The following is a 12,118-nucleotide window of genomic DNA, read 5'->3' on the forward strand; positions in this document are numbered from 1 at the left end:
CTGGGCAGACCCCCTGCTCGGGAGCTCCACAGACTGTCCATAATGCCCCGTGCATGGGGTGGGTGCCCGATAAAATACAGGACATGTGGTCAAATTTGAATTTTAGATAAACAACAAAGAATTTTTTAGTATAAATATACCCCACGTTTTGCAAGTATTCTGTCTGCCAGCCTTCCCGTGGAGGTGACATTTATTCAGCTGCTACTGTGTGCTGGGCCTTTTAACTGAGTGTTCCCAGGTAAACTCGTAACAAACCTGCAAGGCAGGTATTATTATCTACATTGTATTGATGGGAGAAACCAAAGCTCACTGTGGTAAAGGAACTCTCCCAAGGCCATAGAGGTGGCAGAGGCAAGATTCACACCTGTCCCTCATTCCAAGCCCACTTCTTTCTCCCTAGCACACCTCCTCATTCTAACTGGCCAACAGAGCTTCAGAGAGGTTAAGTGACTCGCACAGTCATACAGAAGAATGATGGCATTAAGCATGGCCCATCGTCTTCCCACAACAAAGAGCTCCATCGTGAGCTTGCTGGAAGCTGTCGGAAAGGTCATTTAGATCAACTTTTCCACTGGAAAGGGGCAGAAGCCCGGGCTTAACCAACCTCCTGGTGCCAGCCAGGTGCCAATAGCCTAGGGGCAGGTGTCTGGGTGTTCAGAGTCACAGGTGTGTGGATCACTTCCTAGCTTCAGAGTCTGTTTTGTCCTAACTTTCTCTGACTCAGAGTTGGAAGACCCAGCCAGGGGAGTGTGTGTGTGGCGTGTGTATGGCGTGTGTGCCCATGTGCATTTGTGTGTGGTGTTTATGCGTGTGTTCGTGATGTGCATCAGTGGGGTGTTTTGTGTGTGGTATGCTGTATGTATATGATGTGCCTGTGGTGTGTTTGGTATGTGTCTACGTGTGTATGATATATGTGATGTGTGTAGGTATGGCCTGTAGAGCGTGTGGATGTGGTGTCTGTGATGGTATGTGTGACATGTGTGTTGTGTATATACGTATTGTGGAAAGATTGTTGCATGTGTGTTGTGTGTATGGTGTGTAGTGGGTGATGTATATGGTATCTTTAAGGTATGTGTGCGTGTACATGATGTGTGTGTGTGTGTGTGGTGTATAGTATTCATGATTTGTGTAGTGTATGGTGGGTTTACTATGTGTGTATGTATGGTGTGTGTTGTGTGTGTATGTATGTCATGGGGTGTGTGTCATATGTGCTGTGTGTGGGGGGAGTCGGTGTGTGGAGGGAGGTGGATGCTGAGGTAGGGCAGGGGAGAGAAGGACCCCTTCAAGTGGAAAGCTATTTGTGTTCCTGCCGCTGGGCAGAGGCCAGGCCACGCAGTCCTGAGCAAACAGTTCAATTGGATTAGCTTCGTCCCCACCCACCTGGGTCAGTGGGTTCGGGCTGGGTTGGGGGAAGGTGCTAGAACCCAAACCTTGAACCCCAAGACCTTTGTGCCCATTAAGCCAGTGGTTTGTCGCTTGCTGATCCATTTAGCTTCAAAGACCTATTTAGCTTCAAAGACCCCAGTTTAGTGTCTGGTGGGGAAGGGGATAAAGCAATGAGGCCTTCGTTACGCTGGGGAGGGATGCTGGGGGAGGGAGGCTTTGGGAGGGAGACTTAGGGAGGGAGGCGGATAGGAGGAGGACAACGTTGTTTTCCAACGCTCTTCCTCTTCCTCAGCCTCCTCCACCTGGTGTTGTGCATGGATCAGCCAACAGACTCAAAATGGGGGTGTCCGGATGGGAGGGGAGGACAAGTTTGCAGGATATAAGCTTCTGGCTGCAATGTTCTCTTGGTCTTTGGACCTAACATTGTATCAGTAAGGGAAGGTGGCCCTAGGGTAGGTGGCACTACCCTCAGAAGCTCCTGAAAGCACCCCCACCAATCACTTTCAGTCTCGCTTTTTTTTTTTTTTTTGAGACGGAGTCTTGCTCTGTCATCCGGGCTAGAGTGCAGTGGCGTGATCTCGGCTCACTGCAAGCTCTGCCTCCTGGGTTCATGCCATTCTCCTGCCTCAGCCTCCCGGGTAGCTGGGACTACAGGCGCCCACCACCATGCCCAGCTAATTTTTTGTATTTTTAGTAGAGACGGGGTTTCACCATGTTAGCCAGGATGGTCTCAATCTCCTGACCTTGTGATCCGCCTGCCTCGGCCTCCCAAAGTGCTGGGATTACAGGTGTGAGCCACCGCGTCCAGCCTCAGTCTCACATCTTAAACCTGCATCCCATATTGCTGGTTTCCAGGGGACAGGAAGGATGCCGTGGACCTCCTTCTCCCTTGAGACTAGCACAGCCCCCTCTGTGCCACTCCACCCCAGGGCAGCACCTCCTGACATGGGAGGAATCGGTTCTGTAACCCACAGTCAAGGAGTGGGCATGCCCAGGAGGCTGTGAGTTTTGGGGTGAAGGTGGTGAGGGGGAGACTGGAGATCCTGGGAGAGCACTCACGGGGCTGGCCTCTCCCGGTTCCCTTTCCCAGACTCCAAAAATAATAAGACTTGTGTGACTTCCGAGTGAGTCGCTCTTCCTCTCAATGATTTTATCCATAATGATGAGTGCATGGCCTGACCTCTTTTCTGCCCTCATGGTGGCTTCTGACCAAGCCCTGAAGAGAACCGAAGGGGTCAGGAGCCAAGAGGGAGGGAGGACAGGACTGGAGCAGGCAACCTGGGGACCAGGTGGTTAAACCAGTCCTCCCTGCCTGGGGCTGAGCCTCAAATGCTAAGTGAAAGTGAGGTCCTCAGGCTTCCCTGGGGGCCCCAGGGCAGAGTGTCAGAGCCTCCTCTGACGGCCCCTGAGAGGGGCAGAGAGGTCACAGTTACACAGTCCTGAGCTGGAGGCACAGGAGCTCTTTGGAGCTCCTGCGCCCCCGATGTTTCCGCATTTGGGGCACAATTTCTCGACCCCGGCACTATTGATATTTCGGAACAAATAATTCTTTTCTGCAAGGGCTGTCCTAGGCATTGTAGGAAGTTTAGCAGCATCCGAGCCTCCACTCACTGGGTGACAGTAGCATGTCCCTCCCCTCCATTGTGACCACCAAGGAATGTCTTTACACGCTGCTCATGAATGTCTTTACACGCTGACATTGGCAAAATCATTCTCCATTGAGAACCACTGATTTAGAGCCAGAAAAGTATATGTATAGTCTTTTTCTGGCTTTGTCACTTTTTATTTGTCCTATGTCTTTCTATGTTTCGCTCAGTTTTTCCTGTCTTACTGCCTCTGTCACTGTGCAATAGTATCTCTGCTCCCTTGCTCTTAGTCTCTGTGGTGAGGGGTGTGTGTGTGTGTGTGTGTGTAGTGTGTGTGTACATGCATTGCATGTGTGTGGTATTTTGGGGATGTACTTGTGTATTTGTATAGTGTGTGTGGTATTTTGGGGGTGTATTGGTGTATTTCTATAGTGTGTGTGGTATTTTGGGGGTGTATTGGTGTATTTGTATAGTGTGTGTGGTATATGTGTTGTGGTATGTCAAGTGTCAGTGTGTGGCCTGTGGCAGTGTCCCCTGGCCTCTTGGAGGGCGTGTCCTTGCTCTCTGCTCATGAGGGATGGAACCAGCAAGGGGTAGTGAGGTCAAAAGCATTGCTTACTCACTCAGCTTGGAGTTTGTTCCAGTCACTGGGTTCACCAGCCGTGCGCCAACTCATAAAGCCTGCAAAGGAGCCCATGACAGTGCATGCACACACACACACACCTGCAGACACACACATGCACACACACACCTGCAGACACACACACACCTACAGACACACACACACACCTACACACACACACCTGCAGACACACACACACCTGCAGACACACACACCTGCAGGCACACACACCTGCAGACACACACCTGAAGACACACACATGCACACACACACCTGCAGACACACACACACCTGCAGACACACACACACACCTGCAGACACACACACACCTGCAAACACACACATGCACACACACACCTGCAGACACACACACCTACACACACACACACCTGCAGACACACACATGCACACACACCTGCAGACACACACACACCTGCAGACACACACACACCTATACACACACACCTGCAGACACACACACACCTGCAGACACACACGCACACACACACCTGAAGACACACACAGACACACACCTGCAGACACACACACCTGCAGACACACACACACCTGCACACACACACACGCACACACACCTGCAGACACACACATGCACACACACACCTGCAGACACACACACCTACAGACACACACCTGCAGACACACACACCTGCGCGTGCACACACACACCTGCACACGCACACACACCTGCAGACACACACACATGCACAGGCACACACACCTGCAGACACACACACACCTGCAGACACATACACATGCACATGCACACCTGCAGACACACACACATGCAGACACACACACATGCAGACACACACACATGCACATGTACACACCACATATACACACATCAACATACACACATACACCCCATACCACACACACACACAACCACCACACACACATGCACACCACATACTACACAACCCACACACACCACACCCACATGCAGCACACACACAGGCAGCACACACCACCCATACCACACATACACACCACATACCACACATACACACCACATACATACCACACACACACAACCACCACACACACATGCACAGCAGACACCATGCAACCCCCACACAAAGCACACACATGCAGCACACACCTACCACACACACACCACATACCGCACATACTACATACCACACACACACCACACACACATGCGTCACACACCACACACATCGCACACACACCACATACCACACACATCATGCACACACACTACAGACACCGCACACACACACACACGCACACACCCTACCCCCTACACCTCCCACCCCAGGGATGGGGGCGCGGTACGCTGCTGCGGTGCCTGACTGGAGGTATCTGACTGTCGCGCTGGCTCTGCAGTTCCCTGGGAAGCACTTTGTTCTGAAACTCTCCAATGTCCTTTTGTACTCAAACATCCAGTGCATCTGAAGAAATATGCTTCACCCACGGTCCCAATGCACACGAAGTCACTTCAACTTTCATAGGTCAAGAGGTCTAATTTATTGCAGAACTGCCATGCACCTTTCCCTAGAAAGTGACTTTAGTCCCGGATCCCTTTTCTCATCCCAATCACTCGTTGTAGCTCCATCCCTGGGGCTTCAAGCCCTCATTTCCTACCTCCCAGTCCTTGGCCCCACGGAGCCTCCGCGCCCAAGGAGCTTCACACTCCACACGCTTCCTTGGCAAGATCTGGGGGCAAGATCCAAGAGCAGGGTGGTTGAAGGGCTGAGTTGGAGATGAAAATAGGGCACAGGGAGGCAGAGGTGATGAGCAGCCACACCACGCAGCCAGTTTTACCGTCTAGATATGCATGTGCACGTTATTTGACATAAATGTATGCATGGTGTATTTTGTGTCAAAATGAATCAATACATGACAGTGATGTTCCAGAGCAATTGTGTGTGTGTGCACGCAGGTGCCTGTTTTCCAGCATCTTCCCAGCAGTCTATAGATTTCAAGACCCACAGGCATTCAGTCCTCCTGGGCCCCTACCCCTGTGTAGAATGCACCCAAAGGGCATACGTGGGCATCTGTATGGCCACCGTCCCCTCTTCTCCATTTCTCCCCACTGTCTGCCAGTTCTCACCCCTCTCCTCTCCCACTGCCCTCCTCAGTGGAAGGTGGGTCCAACCTTGGGAGTGCTCATGTAGTTTACAGCCCCTCCATCACCCTCTCAATGAGTTTGAGTGCCCCAGCCAGAAGATGTCAGGGGAAGGGCTGAGTGCTGATCTGGGGAGAATGGGTACTGACCCTCTTGGGTTTGTGAGAGGAGGCCTGAAGCTTTGGAGGAAGCCCATATGCCCCACCTGCTCTGCCCAGCTGCAGCTAGAGTCCCCCTGCCCCCTGCATGGGTCCCCTGACATCTGGTACCCGCAGGAGGATGCCAAGCTCCTCAGTCTTGCCCTGGGCCCAGCCTCTGGTCCTTCTGGCCAAGTTTCCCCCAAGCCTCTTTTTTCTGCCCCTCATCTTTTTCTCTCTTCCTCATGAGACCCCAAGTTCTCCTCCCTGTGAGAACAGGAACCCAATCCTCTTCACTCTACCATACCTGGCCCCATCTCTTCTCTTGCAGGCACAAAAGACAAACAAGAAGAGAGGCTGCAGCCCTTTGGGAAGCTTTACAAGTAGGCTAAGTGTGCCTTGCAGCGGATCGGCTTTCTGGGAGAAGTGAAATGGAAAGAGCAATTGATCTGTAATAAAGACAGCTGCATTCTAACCCCAGCTGACCAGAAATCACTTGGTGTCCTTGGCCAAGTCACTTACATTTTCATTTCCTGATCTACAAAATAAGGACTCCAGATATTGAGTGCCCCTGTTCCCTTTTCCATTCTCTGCTCTCCCAGGTACCCCCCCTCAGCTTCCAGCTATAGGCAGGATGGAGCTCAAAGCTTCATTGTGTCAGAAAGGGCTCATCTCTCAGGTTAAGCCTGACTGTCTTTGTCTCTGAGTTACACAGGAAGGAGAGAGCAGGCCGCAGGCAGAACATGAAGACACAAAGCCTCTGACTCTCCTCTGACCTTCCGAATGACAGGATTCTGTGGTCCAAGTAGCTCTGGCTGAAGAGAGGATGAAGCTCCTGAACCATGGTGATTCTTGGAGCTCTGGAAAGCCACAGATATGGAGGGGACAAGGTGCGTGTTCCCTCTGACAAGGCGGGAGTGGGCTGGCTCCCCAATCCAGGGCAGTGTCCCCAGACTCTGGACTCCAGGTCACCAACAGTTTTCACTCCATGAGAACCTGGCTGTTGCCTCTTAGCCAGAGAGTGGGGAAAGGAGGGTATGTGGGGGCCACTAAGCCCAGAATAAACAGCATTATTTGGGGCTCAGAAGACAGGAACAAGCCTTTATCCCAAAGCCCATCATGGCTGTTAAAAATTCAAACCGAAAGCAGAATTCTTTTCCAGAAGCATGCAGTCTGCTCACCATAGCCTTCTGGGCAGCAGGCCTGCAGGGGTGGCATTTGATTGCCAATCTTCCCCTGGTTGTCCCCACCTGCACTTCTTATTCTTCTCTCTTCAACCAACAAACTCAGTGAAAGGGCAGACAGTGAGAAGAACTCTATTGAATTCTATTTAAGGCAAGCAGTCGCCCAAACACCCCACCACCTCCTTAAAAAAAAAAAAAGCAAAATGCCAGACTTGGTTAAGAGTGGAGGATGGTTTAACACGTACAGACATGCCCAAACCATGGGAGGGGGACACACTGGAAGCAAGCTGCCTCTTCTGAAAGGTCTGGGTCTGAGGGGTCCAGGACAGAGAGACCCAGAAGCAGGGAAGGAGCAGAACTGAGGGGGAGGAAGTCCCCTGGAGGTGGAGTAGGGACACACCCAAGAACCTAGGGGCTGGGAGGCACCAGCGAGTCAGGGTGCAAACCTTCCCCAACTTTTCTCACAACGGGAGCTTCGCCCCTGGATAGAACTGCAGTAGGGAGAAGGTGGTGGCTCAGCCTCCCCCTAGACCACAGGGTAGTGCTAAGCTGAGACACCAGGGACTGGGCAGATTCTGTGGCAGATACCTGAGCTGGGAGGCTGAGAGGAAGGTGGAGTGGCAGCAGCTGAGGGGGCCAGGAGGTGGTGTCCCAGCTGGGTACAGGGAGGGATGGAAGCCCAACAGTGTGTTCTCCAGATGGCTGTTGGGAAATCCTGGACCTAGCTGGGCACCAGGAGCATGAGGTCGCTAGTCAGGCACTACACTAACAGGAACTAGAAAATTAAAAAAAAAAAGACTTTAGCTATTCTGCAACTCCCCACCTCCCCAGCCTCCATCACACGATTCTTGGAGCATGGGGCATGGTTCCCTCCTGTGTGTAGTGCCCTGTGCACGTGGGAGTGTGGATGCTGGAGTGTGCAACTTGGCTTTGTTTGAGCATGTGTGTGCTGGTACAAGCATGGGGCAAGGTGGGAATGGGCGACAGCTGGAGTATACAATGATCTCCCGATAAGAATCTGTTTACCCATCACCCCTGTCATCACAGAGCTATGTGCTGTACCCTGGGAGCAGTTCTCCTGCCCGGGGCTCCCACTTGCCCTCCTTTATCTTCTCCTCCTCCTTCTCCTTGCTTTGCCGAGGTTTCTAACTACAAGAGCTGACTTTGGAGTGTCTGAGGGAACCCTGAGTCTTCAAGCTGCTGGGGAGTCCAGGAACTGTTTCGCAGGCAGTACTGGGCCTAAAATTCTTGCACGTGGACCAAAGTGCAGAAGGAAACTATTGGCACAGGGCTGCCTATCCGAGTCAACGCTGAAGGTGCTGGTGGATGATTCTCTGCCTGAAGTTGTGTGCCCAGCATTGAGGGTGGCTGCTGCAATGTACTAAACACAGTCAGAGGTGTGCAAGTGCCTGTGAGCTGACAGACTCAGAGGTGTCTTTTAGTTCCATTATCTGTGTTCACCCTTGCTACAGACTTTATGAAGAGGGTCGTGCTCCATCCACCAGGATCTGGATTTGTCCATCTGTCCATACAACGAGAGAGCCCTTGTGGAGACAGATCTCTCCAGGAGCCCAGAAATCCTGGGTCATTGCCCTGCTCCATTCTGGTGAGATCTGTGACTTCAATCAGACAATCTCTCTGAGAATCAGCTTCCTTGTCTGTAAAATAGGAACGCTTAATACCGCTCTGTTTACTTTATGGGGTTGTTTTTAGGATTAAAGAAGATAACGACCGTGAAAAGACTTTATACACCATAAAGTGTCATATGAATGCAAGTCACTTGTTTTATCATTTTGCTTTGGGGGGAGTATTTGAAATCCAACCCATCTAGGAAACAGCTTTCTGGTAGAGACTTTAGAACTGTCTTATCTCAGGGGCTCTGAATTGTGAGGTAGAAGTACGAGGTCTTGGAGCCAGATAAATTTGGGTTCAAAATCAGACTCTGCTAATTACTGGCTGAGTGATATTAGTCAAATTAGCACACCCCTCTCAGCCTCAGTTTCCTTGTCTACAAAATGAGCACGGTAATAGTCACTTGACCTTAGGCAAGTAACTCACCCTCTCTGGGCCTTAGTTGCCTGTCTGTAAAATAAGGATGACAACAGCTAACTTGCAGGCTCCTGAGAATTAGATGAGAGAGAAGAGTGTGGGAGGCAGCTGGCCCATGGCAAATATACAGTAATAGCCTCTGTTCTTATTCCCTCATTCTTCTCTTCTATGGCTGTTATTCTGCCTTGGAGCCCTTTCAGTGATAGACCACATTACCCTCTGGTGAGAAAATCCGCTCTCTCCCTCCAGGAGACTAGAGTAGATCCTGCCTCAGGCTGTTACCACCTACACAGGGTGGGTTTCTGTATCATCCCTTCCATAGACCTCACCCCCTGCTCTCCCAAAGAGACCGTTTACATCTAAGTCCCTTGTTCACTGTTGACTTGAATAGTGAGGAAATAGGGGTTATGGCATTTCCCCTACACCAGGCTCTCTAATCAGGCCAATCCTGCCCCAGTTCAGGAAGATGCCCCAGATGATCTGTTCATAAACTCCAGCTCATCCTCTGAAGCCCAATTTGAATGTCAAACTCTCTCTTTTCTTCCCTAGGCACCCAACTCTACCCAGTCAGGGCCAGTCCCTGCCTCTCCTGTGCCCCCACCTCTCTTCCCTCCTGCCCTGCATGGAAAGGATCTTACTGCATTAACATTGTCCCTTTGCTTGCCTATTTTTCCCACTTAGAGAGTCTCAAAGGAAGAGGCTAAATCACATCACATTCTTCTTTTTCCGCATTGGAGCGCCTGGCGTAGAGTTTATGATGAACTACGTTTTATGAGGAATGAGCTGTGCCTGGGAAATTGCAAGCTATTTAATAGGTATATTTTCTTTCCTAGGCCCCAAGGGTAAAGGTGGCCCAGTGTACAAGAGAGGGGCTCAGAAGGTGGTGAAGAACAAGGAAAGGTGGCAGGGAGGTGTGTGTGTGCCCGGTGGGGTGGGGAGGGGGTTTTTCAATCCCCAGCCCACACACAGAGAAATGGCCATCTGCTCTTGAAAGATTAATTGGCCTGGATAAGGTGGGAAGGGAGCAGCAGCTAGGATGGAGGAAAGGACGTGGTGTATGTAGCAAAGACACCTGTCTCCCCAGCCATTCCCACCCTCCCACCCTGAGCTTCCCCATCAGGTCTGGCCTGGGACCCAGAGGGAAGGAGTGATCACTGACCTGAGACCTGGGGGGTTGGCACAGAGGCCATGGAACCTGGGATTGCCTCCTTCTTGCCCCTCAGGTTCACCAAGTTCACCTGTGGAGGGAGGGAGAGAGAGAAGGGAAAGAGACAGAGATTTCTGCCTGGGTAAAGAAAGAACAAGTTGCTTGGGAAACATGGCTAAACCCTGTCTCTGCCAAAAAACAAACAAAAAACTAGCCAGGCATGGTGGTGCACCTGTAGTCCCAGTTATTTGGGAGGCTGAGGGCTGAGTTGAGACTGCAGTGAGCCACCATCACACCACTGCACTCCAGCCTGAGTGACAGCGTAAGACCCTGTCCCCCAAAAAAAGAAAGAACAGGTTGTTGCAACCCTCCCTTTGCAGCTGCCCTCTCTGGATGTGGTTTATTTAGGGAGAAGAGAGAGACTACAGGATGAGGGGCTGGAGTCTGAGAATTCCTGAAGAAGTAAAGAGCCATCATTTGGGGGTTACCCCCTCTGACCTATGGGCATGACAGAGGCTCTAAGGACCTGGCCAGTGTCACCTTCATGGAGCCATGGCCTTTTATTTCTACATCTCTTTCCCTTATATCCTTATTTCTGAATTGGAAGACAGTGTCCAGAGGGGGCTCAGAAAAAGCAGAGGGAGCAAGAGCACAAGAGAAGGGAACCAGGGCAGCCCAAGGTATTGCAATCACTCCTTACAGCAGTAAAATTTTAGGAACGTGTGTGCTTTCACATGCTTGGTGCTATTTTCTTGTCATAATCATGTCAGGTACACAAGTCAGAAATTATCATCATCACTGAGTGATGTTCAAGTTTCCTCAGCTAATACCATGGCACAGCTGGGGAGTAAAACTGGGTTTTCACATGCACACGTCATCCGTCAGGGGCCCCCGTTCTCGAGGGAGCTCTGCTCATGGGGATGAGAAAAGAGGCAGCGGCTGAGGTGGCCTTGGGTTAACAGAGCACCTAAGACAGTACCGACCAAAGAGGGCCCTGGTGGTGGTTGGGGCAGGGTGGTAGTGATGATGTGTCTTGGAGGCAGGTTGTAACCCTCAGTGGGCACCACAGTTTGGTCAGGAAGAAGAAAAAAAGCAGCTCAAGTAAAAGGGCCAAAGAAAGAAAGCTTTGTTGAAAAGAGAATGACCTTTAAGAATCATGAAGGAGGCTGGGCGCGGTGGCTCATGCCTGTAATCCCAGCACTTTGAGAGGCCAAGGCAGGCGGATCACTAGGTCAGGAGATCGAGACCATCCTGGCCAACATGGTGAAATCCCATCTCTACTAAAAAAAATACAAAAATTAGCTGGGCATGGTGGCACGTGCCTGTAGTCCTAGCTACTCAGGAGGCTGAGGCAGGTGTATCGCTTGAACCCAGGAGGTGGAGGTTGCAGTGAGCTGAGATGGTCCCACTGCACTCCAGCCTGGCAACAGAGCAAGACTCTGTCTCAAAAAAAAAAAAAAAAAGGAATCACGAAGGAGAAGCTCTTCCGCACAGGTGAGTGCAGGAAGCACTGCACAGGTAAGTGTGGAGGCACACACTCAGGCTTGCCATGCTGCAGCTGGCTTGCACAAGCCCCTACCCCCTCAGGCTCAATTGATCTTAAATGCCGCCTCCTCAAACCCAGGGATAACAAAGAGGTGCAAGCAAAATGAAGAAGGTGTGTCCAGTCCTTCCCCAGGTGGCTCCAACCTGGCTGCCATCCCAGGGCAGAGAGAGGGGGGCCACACTTCACCAACTTCTCCCTGTCTGCATGACATCACTCAGCATTACCTGGTTAAAGTATTTCTCACCATGCCCATTTCTCATCTTTTCCTCATTAACCTTTAAGAAACAAGGGAGCTTGGCTCAAGGAGGTAAATGATCCTTGACCTCATGTCAAGGCATTCTCTCAGCT

Source organism: Pan paniscus, chromosome 6 (assembly GCF_029289425.2).
Source record: "Pan paniscus chromosome 6, NHGRI_mPanPan1-v2.0_pri, whole genome shotgun sequence".
NCBI classification, from domain to species: Eukaryota; Metazoa; Chordata; class Mammalia; order Primates; family Hominidae; genus Pan; species Pan paniscus.